This window comes from Anabrus simplex, chromosome 2 (genome assembly GCF_040414725.1).
Source record: "Anabrus simplex isolate iqAnaSimp1 chromosome 2, ASM4041472v1, whole genome shotgun sequence".
NCBI lineage: Eukaryota > Metazoa > Arthropoda > Insecta > Orthoptera > Tettigoniidae > Anabrus > Anabrus simplex.
In genome coordinates, this window is record NC_090266.1 from 586,378,982 (window position 1) to 586,393,789 (window position 14,808).

The window sequence follows — 14,808 nt, forward strand, 5'->3', positions numbered from 1 at the left end:
TCTAATATAATCAGAATGAATGATTTCCCAGAACTTACAAACAACACATGTCAACCTGACTGGCCTGTAATTATCCGATTTATGTTTATCACCCTTTCCCTTTAACACTCCATTCAGTTGATATCACTCCTACATGAAAACAGTAATCAAATATTTCAGATATCGTACTGTAACCCAACCCATTTCCTTTAATATATTCCCAGAAATCGTATTAATCCCAGCTGCTTTTCTAGTTCTTTTTGTTCTTAACTTGTGTATCGGGACCGATGACCTTCGATGTTAGGCCCCTTAAAACAACAAGCATCATCATCATCATCATCATCATCATCATCATCATCATCATCATCATCAACTTTTGTATCTTTCCGTAAATGTCTTTACTATCATAAGTAAATATCAGTAATTCGCTCCTCTAACTGGACATTGGCCTTATATCCATCTACCTGACTGAATACTTCTTCCTTCTTTAAGTCTTCACGTATGCACTCCCCTTGTTGATTAATGATCTCTAGAATGTCCTTCCTGGAACTTGTTTCTGCCTCAAAGTATCTATACACATCCTCAACTCTTCCCCGAAAATTCATATGACTGTCAATTATGTTTGCCATCATGTTATCATTAGCTGACCTTTTCGCTAAATTCAGTTTGCTAGTAATTTCCTTCAATCTCTCCTTATCCTCGAACCATACCTAAATATAATTCTTTCTAATCTGCACCTCCTTCTTAATATCTCTATTTTCCTATTAGAATATCGTGGATCCTTACCCCTCCAAACCACCTTTGACGGTGCATATCTGCTTTCACACTCGTCAACAATTACTTTAAACCTATCCCATAGGTTGTTTACATTTTTATTTACCGTCTTCCATTGATCAGAATTGTTTTTTTTTAACTTTTCCGGCCCTATCTTATGAGCCATAATGTTTTGCCTAATAGTCCTGCTTTTACGGCACTAATTTCTATCACATCCTATCGTTCCTAGCCTGTATTTACAGTAAACAATGCAATTCCATGAGAAAATTTCTGCTTCCCTAATATCATTTTTCTGCCATGGTTCAATTCCTATTACAATATATGGTAAATATAGATTATACTGTATCTATTAAATTACTTGATTCTAATCATTTCTTTACAATACTTCTAGAGTTTAACACTAACAATTTTATGTCATCTTTATTTGACTTCATGCCTGCTATACTGCCATCACTGCTTCGTGGAATACACCGTTTCCCTGACTGTACCTCCCTATAATTCACGAAACAACCCCCCCCCCCCAACTTGTATGGACCATTGCGGTTCTAGTGAAGGCCACCTGAACGTAGATCCCTATATCCTACCCAACCGTTTGGATCTACAACACTCACTCACAATTTCCCACATACCCATTCCCTAACCTCATTTAAATCTTCAATGTCTCTCCAGTCTGTATCCCTCTTTTCCCACTGATAGCAATCTCTGCTTCCTTAAACTTCTTCCATGCTGCCGTAACTAGATCCCACACATCCCCAACTGTGTTGGTACCTATTCTTGCATGGTTTGCGTTATTGGTAACAACGAAGAAAATTACAAATCTTCCACTTACCCTCCTCCTTACCTTCTATTTTCTTCATCATCTGCCTTAACACTCTACCCTGGATCCCTTTCCTCCACACACTTCCCCACATGCCTAACAATTGAGTCACCCATGACCAGAGCCTCAACCTCACCCTCCTCATTAGATCCCCTCCTCTCCTGGTCTCCAAAATTTCCCTGACATCTGGAGAATCTACTTCCTCTTCATTTCTCACACTCTCACAACCCTGTTCCACCTCTATCTTCCTATCCTCCACTCTGTTTCCCTTTCCTACCATTACCTTTCCTTTTGCCCCGCCCTCCTCTGTAACACTTCCCTCTGCAGATCTACCAGCAATGATTCATACAGATTCCTCAGTGATACATTTCTTGGGCCCAATCCCTGAAGAAAACCCTTAGCTCTCATTTTTCTTCGCCTTAAAACATTAGCCCACCTGTCTTCCACAACTTCCCCTCCCTCCTGTCACCTATCTTCATTTCTATCCTGCGTTACAAGCCTACTTATACACTTCAAACCAGCTACCATCTCTTCCCTCATATTCCTTAATTCACACTCACACCCACAGTTCATATTCCTACCGCCCTTAGCCATTCTTTTATCTCTTCAAAGAAAACCCTCAGCCATTCTTTTATCACTTCAAATAAATAATTTTACTCACACTTGCCAAGCATCGAGAATGAAAGTATATAGGACTTTAAAGAAAATAACAGTTTGGAAACGTATCTAAATTTGCTGCATACAACTAGGCCGTTTCAATTTATTTCATTTTTTTATACTTAAGTAAAATTTGTGTAATTAAAATATTATTATGGTTTGCCTGTAAATAAATATTCGAATAGTGAAGGAAAAATAATGTAAATAAGTAATGGCTGAACGGGTGCCATATTTTTTCTTCCCATTCCTGATAAGCCACTTTAAGCTTCTTGTTATTTAAATTATTACTTTATTACTTTATGATCAAATGTGTGCAATGTTCCACCTGTTCCAATACTTGAGTTGAATGTTGCATATTCGCTTGTTCAGTATACTGTTGATCTCAACTGCCTACACATAAGCTTGCTTATATGGGATTCACTAAAACATTTGTATTTTCTTGAAGTATTGTATTGTGAATAATATGAATAAAATAAAACCTAAAATAAATGTATGTACACTGACTGACAGAGCAAATGCAACACCAAGAAGGAGTGGTTCGAAAGGGATGAAAGTTGGGGAAAAAACAGAGACGGCACGGACGAATAATTGATGTTTATTTCAAACCGATATGCAGGTTACACAATGCGCACGGCATCGACTCAGTAGGATGTAGGACCACCGCGAGCGGCGATGCACGCAGAAACATGTCGAGGTACAGAGTCAATAAGAGTGCGGATGGTGTCCTGAGGGATGGTTCTCCATTCTCTGTCAACCATTTGCCACAGTTGGTCGTCCGTACGAGGCTGGGGCAGAGTTTGCAAACGGCGTCCAATGAGATCCCACACGTGTTCGATTGGTGAGAGATCCGGAGAGTACGCTGGCCACGGAAGCATCTGTACACCTCGTAGAGCCTGTTGGGAGATGCGAGCAGTGTGTGGGCGGGCATTATCCTGCTGAAACAGACCATTGGGCAGCCCCTGAAGGTACGGGAGTGCCACCGGCCGCAGCACATGCTGCACGTAGCGGTGGGCATTTAACGTGCCTTGAATACGCACTAGAGGTGACGTGGAATCATACGCAATAGCGCCCCAAACCATGATGCCGCGTTGTCTAGCGGTAGCGCGCTCCACAGTTACTGCCGGATTTGACCTTTCTCCACGCCGACGCCACACTCGTCTGCGGTGACTATCACTGACAGAACAGAAGCGTGACTCATCGGAGAACACGACGTTCCGCCATTCCCTCATCCAAGTCGCTCTAGCACGGAACCATGCCAGGCGTGCACGTCTATGCTGTGGAGTCAATGGTAGTCTTCTGAGCGGGCGCCGGGAGTGCAGGCCTCCTTCAACCAATCGACGGGAAATTGTTCTGGTCGATATTGGAACAGCCAGGGTGTCTTGCACATGCTGAAGAATGGCGGTTGACGTGGCGTGCGGGGCTGCCACCGCTTGGCGGCGGATGCGCCGATCCTCGCGTGCTGACGTCACTCGGGCTGCGCCTGGACCCCTCGCACGTGCCACATGTCCCTGCGCCAACCATCTTCGCCACAGGCGCTGCACCGTGGACACATCCCTATGGGTATCGGCTGCGATTTGACGAAGCGACCAACCTGCCCTTCTCAGCCCGATCACCATACCCCTCGTAAAGTCGTCTGTCTGCTGGAAATGCCTCCGTTGACGGCGGCCTGGCATTCTTAGCTATACACGTGTCCTGTGGCACACGACAACACGTTCTACAATGACTGTCGGCTGAGAAATCACGGTACGAAGTGGGCCATTCGCCAACGCCGTGTCCCATTTATCGTTCGCTACGTGCGCAGCACAGCGGCGCATTTCACATCATGAGCATACCTCAGTGACGTCAGTCTACCCTGCAATTGGCATAAAGTTCTGACCACTCCTTCTTGGTGTTGCATTTGCTCTGTCAGTCAGTGTATTTAGATCTCTTTTTCTCTATATAGATATCTAATTTGAACTCCGTATGGAAAATTGGAGGGAATGATAACACATGTGATGTTATGGAAAGTTTCAATTGAAAGCTAATAGTACCATGATCACGAGAAAATTGTATTCCTTACAAATTTCGGACGCTCACACTTGAGTTGACTGTTGCATATTCGCTTGTTCAGTATACTGTTGATCGCAACTGCGTGCTCACTGCATTAGCCTTGCTGCACCTTGATTCGTTCTCACTTACTACACTACCATTCTGGGAGAATATATATCCTCAATAATTGAAATGATCTACCTGTTCCAGTTATGTATTCCGAACCTGATATTCAGTTCTCGTAGGTTTCTACCCTACCGACATCACTTTAGTTATGGAAAGGCAATATTCATATCATACTCATACTATTTTCAAACTCTAAGATATTAGATTGCCGTCTTTCAGCATAGTCTGTCATTACGACCAAATTGACGGCATAGGCCACACCGCTTACTACATTTCCACCTAACTGAATCCCTCCCTGCAACTTTATACCTTTCAGTATGTGATCCATGAAACTATGAACAAAAACAGAAGGGTGAAGAATTACAGCCTTGTCTCACCCCTGTACCTACTTTACCCTTCTTACCATAGTTTGCACGAGTTTGTGCATGAGTGCCCGGCGCCGCTGGAATACTCACTATCTCCTCTCCTCTCCTCTCAGGGGATGCGTCGTCCGCCAAATCTTGATAGGGTACATAGGGTACCCGTGATCACGATATTGTTAGCTTTCAACTGAAACTTTCCACAACATCACATGTATTATCATTCCCTCCAAGTTTCGATACGGAGTTCAAATTAGATATCTATATTGCACCCTTGGAGAGCTATTTCGGTGTTCACTTGACATTCCCTGTTGCCACAGCTGCCTCTGAAAAAATATTCTCACCGAAATCTTGAGACTCGTCTCATTGGTGATTAGTCCCTGTCGTCGATTTATGGATGCATAAGGGAATGCCTAACCAAAGATAACTATCTACCGAAATAAAAGACCTTGACACAGACTGATTCATGAAAATTATGGAAAGTGCATGTCAGAACAATGATATGGCGTGATTATAGAATTGTTCATAAAATTTTATATAACACTGACGGCGTGGGTCGCACTAATTCTTCTCACACACTGTTGATCCTAACTATGTTATGGCGGTAACTACTCACACCTGGTATTGTCTCATAGCTTAGTGCGTAATTACTTATTTGTTATTTAATTAATGTAATTAGTTGGTCGTAAATACGTCTGGTAAACTCAAGTATTCTGCTATTATGGAATCCTTGTTAATTATTTGCAAAGATCGCAGATAAGTTGAATATTCTGTCCCGCTTCCTTCAAAGTATATGAATGGTGAATTCTAATTGGGTGAAAGGTATTCGCTCTCACTTTTTAGAGATGACTTTTATCGTAGAAACAAACGTGGGCTACAACATAAATTCATTCAATTTCTTGTTCTCTATAAGAGGTCTTATGAATATACCATAAGTATACAACTAAAATCCAATGTATGAACACCTCACCTCTGGTTTTCAATAAAGCGTATTTAATTTGCCAACTGGCTCAAAATGATGGGTGCAATATGGAGGAACAGGATATAAATACATACATTTATTTTAGGTTTTATTTTATTCATATTATTCTACCAAGTAAAACAGACTGACTCTATTGAAACTGAAATTTATTAACCGATAGGACATAAGAATAAGAAAGAATGGACTGGACTAAATGAAAAATAATGAATATATTATAAAATGGTATTACATTAAGTTGAATTAAATATTAAATATGGAAAACCAGATGAAACACGAAGTTAAGTAAAATTATTCAAATATAAATATAAGCTTATGAAGCACACATTACAATTACGTCGAAGTACATAAAATTATCACCATAATGTGTTCATGAATCACTAACACTGTTTTTATAGATCACCAAGTTACATCTTAGGGCCAAATACAGGACCTTTTCATATAATTCTAGCAGTATTGTTATCATGGCATGGATTCCTCATGAATCCTTCTTTAAAACCATTTTGTTGTAATAATCTTTTGACTTCGGATCATTTTATTAAATCTTATTAGTTCTGCCATGATTTGACTTCACGTGAGTCCTCAATTGAAAATTAATCTGGTTGTAACAATTTCCTAAAACACCATACATTTCAAGGTCATATGCCTAGTTTTGGACATTGATCAAATTATTCCCTAGCCTACTGAACAGCACTAAAATATATAATAAATTTTGGACAATTATTTGGTATTAATTGAGCATTACCCGTTGTTAAATCAACACTGAAACTTTAAATGAAGGGTGCGGTCGAACAACGGGACAACCGCCACTGAGCACTTTGTGCAGGAGAGGCAAAAGTAAATAGCTGAAAACACTTCGTCTCATGCTGCTTCCACCTGGGACTGACGGTGCACGTTCCCGTTGTTCCATTCTACCTCACGCGGTAAAACAATGTATGAGATGTACGTTCTCACATGCGAAGCACGATCTAACATGATTGTGAAACCTTTCTCATTTATTTTTAATGAAAGATTTGTGCCTCATGAATTGTCATATGATAATACAAATATAGCTCATGACTTCTTTGTACGTGTTCACCTCTGCTAATGGGAGGGATGTAGCTTAATCTGTGTTTGTGTAATCGAAGAAATAATATAGTTACGTAAGTACGTTTCTTAGTTAAGTGGGTAACCAACCACTGAATTTGTGGGTTCTTATATTAGATATGTACCATACAGCCACGAAAATAATTAATAAGTAGAAGTATAATAACTTACCATGTTCGGCGCAATATTAGCAGGAACTTCAACAACTCTCATCGAAACGTACGATTGCCGAGAATCCTGCAATTGTTTCCTTTTATTACAAGCCCATTCTCAAGAATTGATAGGCCTTTTACGTTTTTTTAAACGTCCGTCATCATTTTGCGATAGATCAGTATCCGACATACCTAGGCACCGAAAAGGAATTAGTTGAATAAAGATTGAGAAATCACGAACAAACGTGTTAGACTCGGCACGTGTCCCGTTGTTCCGCTAGACACAAAATACGGCTCGTTCAACTAAATCGAGCCTGCCTCGCTCGTTCAATTTAATCCAGCCTGCCTCTCTTTCTAGTGGATTTCCCCTTTAACAGACAACGAATCACCTTATAAGAGGCCTCAATCTCGATGTTCCACTGAAATTTCTACTTTGCTCAAATTGGCGCTTGTCCCGTTGTGTGGCCGCGCCCTTCAAATATTCGAACATAATCATTCGTGACCACATCATTCATTTCGCGAGGCGTGACTGTTGACCATGAGCATAATCAACTGTTTGATCATGGTCACTTTCTCATTAGAAAAATCCTTGAATCATCTTAACATGGGCATTGAAGTGATATTGACGTTGGCACATTATCAATCGAATCCCCACTTGAAAGTGCACTTGAACATAATCACATCTGCATGCATTACTCTATCAAAGCGAGCATTAAAACACAATAATTGTCTCTTCCTTTATTAATGTAGATCAATCCTATGACTCATCGCATCTCAAAATACACTGTAACTTATAAAAAACAAACGACGCACCAGGAATGAATTGTCCGATGGCGATAAAATCAGTAGATGTGAGGAACAGGCATCAAAAAACAAGCGATCAAAAGTGCAGAGCAATAGACTGATTTATTGCAGAGTTAGAGCGTTACAAAGTGAGGACGTCAATAAGGTGTTGGTCCACCCCTGGCCTGGATGCAAGCTGACAGTCGACGTGGCATAGACTGATAAAGTTCCCGGATGGTGTCCTGCGGAATTTCGTGCCAAATGCTCTCCAACTGTTGGGCTAAATCGGCGACATTCCGGGATGTTCGCAATCGCCTTCCCATGACGTCTCAAATGTGCTCTATGGGAGAGAGATCCGGCGAGCGAGCTGGCCAAGGAAGGATAGGGCAAGCTTGAAGACAGTTCAGAGCAACAGGTGCCGTGTGCAGCCAGCCATTATCCTGTTGAAAAGTAAGGCCTGGATGTCGCTGACGGAACGGTAACACAACCGGCCGTAAAATGTCATCAACATACCGCTGTGCTGTCAGTGTGCAGGGAATGACTATGAGAGGGGTCCGGCTATCAAAGGAGATGGCACCCCAGACCATCACCCCCTGTTGTGGGGCTGTGTGGCGTGCGATAGTCTAGGCAGGATCCCCACCCTGCCCTGGACGTCTCCAAACACGTCTGCGGTTGTAGTCAGGGAATCGTTGGAAACGGGACTCGTCTCTAAAGACTATACGTCCCCAGTCAGCGCAGTTCCACGTTGCTCGAGCACGGCACCCCTGTAATCTGGCTTGACGGTGAACAGGCGTGAGTGGTAAGCGGCGTAACGGGCGGCGCTAGCGCAAATTCCTCTCCCTCAGGGGTCTGTTGATGGTCATGGTGGACACATGCGTGCTGGTCACTCGCTGAATCGTTGATAACGACGACTCCGGTGCTGTGACAGCTGTTCTGACAATCGCTCTGTCTGCCCGTGCTGTTGTGGCCCTCGGCCGACCACTGCCGTCCTGACGCTGATGCCTGCCGCTGCTGACCCACGCTTGCCAGCATCGTCTGATCGCCGCATCACATCGACCCAAATGTCCAGCGACAGTTCGATTCGACCAACCAGCTTCTTTCAATCCGATCGCACGACCTCTTTTAAACTCTGACATCTACTCGTAATGAGCACGAATCGTTCGGCGTGGCATTCTTACATCCGGCGTTAAGATAGCGCAGTCGAATGCAACAGCTACTTTGAGCATACGCTTCAGAATCGCGCCTTATATACACCTGATGCATGTGCAGTTCGGATGCACGGGAGCTCCCGCTATTCATTCATTGGACACGAAACTTTAATCATTTGCATGTTCGGTCCGAATGCCTTTGCATACGTATTTCCTTACAATCGGACAACGCCTTCCCGGTGCGTCGTTTTTTTTTTTTGTTATAGAGTACACACCGCCGCAGCTAGTTCTTCAACTTGTTAGACCCCCCATTATTCTATAACGTATAAGCATATTTAAACATCATCTCATAGTCAAAAATGTTGCCTTAGCTCATGTAATTCCTGAATGATATTTAAATTTTTACTCCCATTTTTTCATTCAAAAATCAAGTAAATGTTAAACATGTTATCTAAATATTCAATGCAATCTTCCGCTTTACATTTAAGTTGGGCGTTAATATCGCATTTCTACGCCTGCTATCTCACTGAGCATATACCACTTAAATAGATCTTAAGTAAAGTTTCATGACACTGACATGACTATTAGTGGATGATATAACGACCATAAACTCCGCATGAACAAAGTATGACGGATGAAACATAATCTTCATTGAACACCGGACCTCTCTGATGTGTTTCCATAAATTGTCGTTAAAACAATAGATGTCCGACTCGTTGGCTGAATGGTCAGCGTTCTGACTTTCGGTTCAGAGGGTCCCGGGTTCGATTCCCGGCCGGCTCGGGGATTTTAACCTTCATTGGTTAATTCCAATGGCTCGGGGGCTGGGTGTTTGTGTTGTTCCCAACATCCCTGCAACTTACACACCACACATAACACTATCCTCCACCACAATAACACGTAGTTACCTACACATGACAGATGCCGCCCACCCTCATCGGAGGGTCTGCCTTACAAGGGCTGCACCCGGCTAGAAATAGCCACACGAAATTAAACAATAGATACTATCTCAGCCTGAGACATACCCTCTCGGATTCATGTAAGTCAGCTGCAAAAATACTCTCATTTGGCGTCAAACTTATCTCGCAAGTTATTCGGTCTTGGATTCACCCTTTCACATGGTAAAAAAATGCACTCAATTGGAGTCAATCCCATGATTCATCGCATCTCAAAATACGTCGGGACAAAATCATACCGCCACAGATAGTTCTCCAAATTGTCAGATATCACTTTATTCTATAACTTATAAGCATCTTTAAAAAATAGTCTCATAGTCAAAAATTTTGCCCTAGTTCATGTAATTCCTGAATGATACTTACATTTTAACTCCCAATTTTAATCACTGTTTAACAATCTGTTTAACTATTTACTTATCCTGGGCTTTAATTATCACTTGACTTCTGGGAAAGTATTGTTATTATTTCATAATTCACATCTCATTAGTATTAAATTCAAGACCTCTTTCAATGTCTTTGTGCTGGACAATGCTATTCAAAACATGCGATAAACAATCTAACTATTTATCGAAATCCACTTGTTAATAATGACACATCACTTTATGATCTTCAATAATTGTTAATCTATCCCTATCATTGATTAAATCCAGATAATTGAGACTAACCATGACACAAAGAATAAACTTTACTATGGCCCAAAATTTAGCCATTTCACAAAAATATTCCTATTTACAGACAGACAACAGCTAACTTAAGATATTTTATAGAATCAAAACATAGGCAATAATCAAAATCATCTCAATTACTTTGTCTCAGCCTGGCCCTGCACCCAGCATAGCGATCTCTACTCCATGACAATAGGTGATTTACTCGCCTTGACCCAACAATGGGCTAGTGAACGCATATTTCTCTTCTTGATTACACAATACCCAAAAGAGCGGTAACAAACAATAGACACGCGTTTTATTCACACATATACATTTTATACTTTATATTATATTTATATTTTTATATTTAACTTTAACTCCTTTCCAATGCACACACCTGATACACCCGTTCCAGTCTTAACTAGATCGTCTTTACGCAGGCCTGACCGTGCTCGATGTAAGCGAATCCCTATTGCTAACCACGTACTGCCATAAACTGTCTGTCTTATTTACTGCTACTGGGTCAGACTTTAAGCTGTCCTTCCCCTTAGCAATTTGACATTCATTCAGCCTTGCCAACACGAGTTGTTCTCCTCCGGTGAACGTGAAGAAGTACTAATGAGATGTTTCTGAACGAATTAACTAATATAGTTTGTAGCGACACACGATTCAACCTTCTCCACACATTAGAAATTTGGCAACATAGCATTTGTTCAACAAAGTTTTTGAACCAAAAGAACCGTGGATTATTATTATTACCACCGGCCCCTTTTAAAATCAGATAAATAAATACAGGCAAATATCACTATAAACTGTTCACACTGAAGACCCAACAAGATGCTTCCTTTGTCTCTGCAATTTCCCGGTACGTACAACTCGTGGCCCAATTGGACAGACGAATTTAAAAGAATAGATGCTGATCCTACGCTCTATGTGTATTTAAAAGACCATTGTTGACATTTCGTTTCACACTCGGTGGTATCACCCCGCGGGCTTCAATTCGAAGATTCCTGGGTTCAAGCTCAGACTCATAGCGTTCCGCACTAGGCAAATATCTGCATTGTCTTCCAGAGTAGTGATCGTTTCTTCACACGTTGGATTAATATTAATTAGCAGATGAGCGTCACGAGTGTTAAATGTTTCGCCGCAAGTAGTTCCTCCGAAACTCGTGATCACTAGAGCTCTGCATTTGGAAGAAAACAACCGCTCGAGCATTGCCCATTTCGTGCCGCTGCTCGACGGCTGGGAAAAGCCCACTCTGCGATAAGGCTGTGGCCGACTAATGGACCATGTGGTCGGTCGTCCTCCACCTCTCGGTGATCAGTGGAACTGTCGAGCACTGCCGGGCGCTCGAGCGTAATCATAATCCCGGTCGGTGACAGTAAAACCGCCGCGCTCTACAGTGCGGAATGCATTAGAAATCGTGTGTAAAATCAGTTGATGACTGGGCTTTGAGCAGTGCAGACAGCGTTATGGATCAACCAAATATAGGTCGTAAAGGCTGCATTCAAGAAACGAAGAGAAGAATTCTGGAGAGAATTAGGAGCGGCTCGTTAGTCCTGAAGAAGAAAGATATGTCGGAGGCGAAGAGTGAAGCTTGGAAATCGTTTGCACTTGTAGTGGATCCTGTCACTCAGGCTCCTTCTGGGTTCGTGCAGTGTACCACATGTGATACTTATACTTTCTTACCAGTGAAGCACAACAGGTATGAATCTGCACTGAAAAAGTAACTGAGGATCCGAATTCCACCGAAGACGTGCAGTAACAAGCAGCGTAAAGAAAGTTGTTGTTAATAAGTTGGTCGATATGAGTGGAATAGATTTGCTACCGTTAAATACTTGTAGTAAGATTGGCTTCAAGAACTATTCGCAGGAGCTCATCAATGTTGGCGCCAATTATGGCAAAGTCAATATAGAAGATGTTCTTCCGCACCCTACCACTGTATCACAGCATGTTAAAGAAAAGGCCGACAAAATAGGGCGACAATGGCGCCCAAGCTAATATGTGCACTAAAGAACAAAATGTGCGCTTTAGACGCTGATCTGTGGTCTGATAACTACAAAAAGAGAAATTTTTTGACTGTGACATCGCATTATGTTAACGATGAGTGGCAGCTAGAAACACTTGTTTTGCTAACAACTGAGTTTCCGGACATATCTAAGACAGGAGAGAACATTCGGCACGAAATCGAAGAACGTTTTTGCTTGAGTTAGCAATTAACAGGAATGATGTTACAAAATGTTTGTCACCGACCAAGGAGCTAATATGAAGAAGGCGCTTGAATCTTACGACCGTTTGCCTTGCTTTAATCACTGCCTGATGACTGCGCTTCGTCACACATTTCAAGAGACGTTTTTAGAAGACGAAGCTCCTGAAATCCTGTCATGTCGGCTATCAGCAAGAGCTATAGTAGGCTGTTTGAAGAGATCGGGTCACTCGGGGCGTCTGCAGCACTCTGTGAAGCAAGAAGCTGTAACGCGGTGGAACAGTATACCGTTAATGATCGACGATATTCGAGATCTACTAGAATCCCGCGGGCAATAGAAACTCTTAGAAACTTTCCGTGAAGAGTGCTTACCAGAAATTATCGCATTTCTAACCCCCTTTAAAAAAGCTAGTTTGGATTTGGAAAGTGAAAAAATAACAACGCTGGAACGTGTGCTGCCTTGGTACACGCGTCTGTTACATCATTGTGAACCAGAAGAGAGTGACAACGAAGTAAGAAATATTTTTATAAGTTACGATGGTTTATAAACCTGTTGAATTATCGGAATTTAATTATGTATATATCGTTTATCCTTTTCAATGCATGACGAAAATAAAAATGAGAGCAGCATACTTCATCAGAGAGAAGTGCAAATTCCATTACGTGGCCACGGTTCTATGGTTATCACGACGTCATTTGAAGAAAGTCACAGCAGAAGAAAAGCAAGTTGCGTATGCTGAAGATCGACGATTGTGCTCGGAACTGCCTGTAAATGGTAAGGTCGAATCACTGAAACAAATTAGTAAACGAGTGTTTGTCTAATCTTCCACCTTTCGTTAGATAAACAATTATTGCCGTCTAAAATGTACAAGATTTGGGAAGGGTTTCGCAGCCTAAAAATTCCACAATGCGTTTTGATGTAATTTTTGCGATATATATAGGAATTCACTGGAAATATAGCTTTTTAGTAACCAGTAATCCTAACTAACTTTTATACACATTTAAAGGTGGCAGGAATGCTTTACGTATGTTCTTGTTCATTTTTAGAGCCCATTCCAGCAAACAGAGACCAAGTTCTTCCCATGAAAAAGTCCAAGGTGGACTGGAGTTCGGATGAGGAGGACGAATATGCACACACAACTACTACTAATGATATCGACAGGTACCTTTCGCTCTCCAAATCCGACTGTAGCTGTGCCGAAGGACAAATTTTGAGGTGGTGGAAAATGCATGCGGAGTTATTTCCAAGGCTATCGGTAGTAGCCAGAAGAGCCTGCCACTACTGATGCCAGCGAGAGAAATTTTAGCCAGGCTGGTCACCTGCTGTCCAGCAAAAGATCGTGCTTGGAATGAGACAAGGTGGATGATCTCTTATTGATCCATCACAATTTCGTAAGTATTCTGAACATAACACGTAATCACAAGAAAGGAAACAATATTCCTCAAACTCTATAAATGTATGATTCCACTTTCATTTACTTCACAGGAAGAAGTGCAAACCGCCAGCTATAGTAGTAGCTCCAGGAACACAAATGACTCATGTGCATCAGGCAGCACCAATGACGAAAAACGAATTGTATAGTCCTAGTTATGATTCACATGTAACTTTTTATACAGGTCATAATTTGTTTATAAATTAACGCTTGTAAAAAGAAAATTGATGAGTATTTTTTGGAGTATTTGTTTAAAAACAATCATGCATTCCTTCTTGATCCTCCATTTGATATTAGTACAGTGGATATGTGGCCGAGTCTGGAGATAGGCTACACATAGCCCACTATTACTGTGTCGCCGTTTTATCTAGCGAACGGAACAAAATACTATATGAAGACATTACAGTTCATAACGTTACAATTACTGGAATACATGATCACCTCAGAGACGAAAATCCAATAGTCCGCAACATATTAACACACTTCAAATGTAACATATCGAACTGATAGTAAAAAAACGAAAGACATTTGTAAAAGGAATAGGTGAGGGTTAATGTAAAGTAGTGGCCTATGATCTCAAGGAGTCCGGCGAACCGCAGCTCGCTGGCACTGAGTCCGCCGGTTACTGGCGACCGGCCGAGCGTTTGGCGCGCTCGGCCAGTCGTTGATGATCTGTAG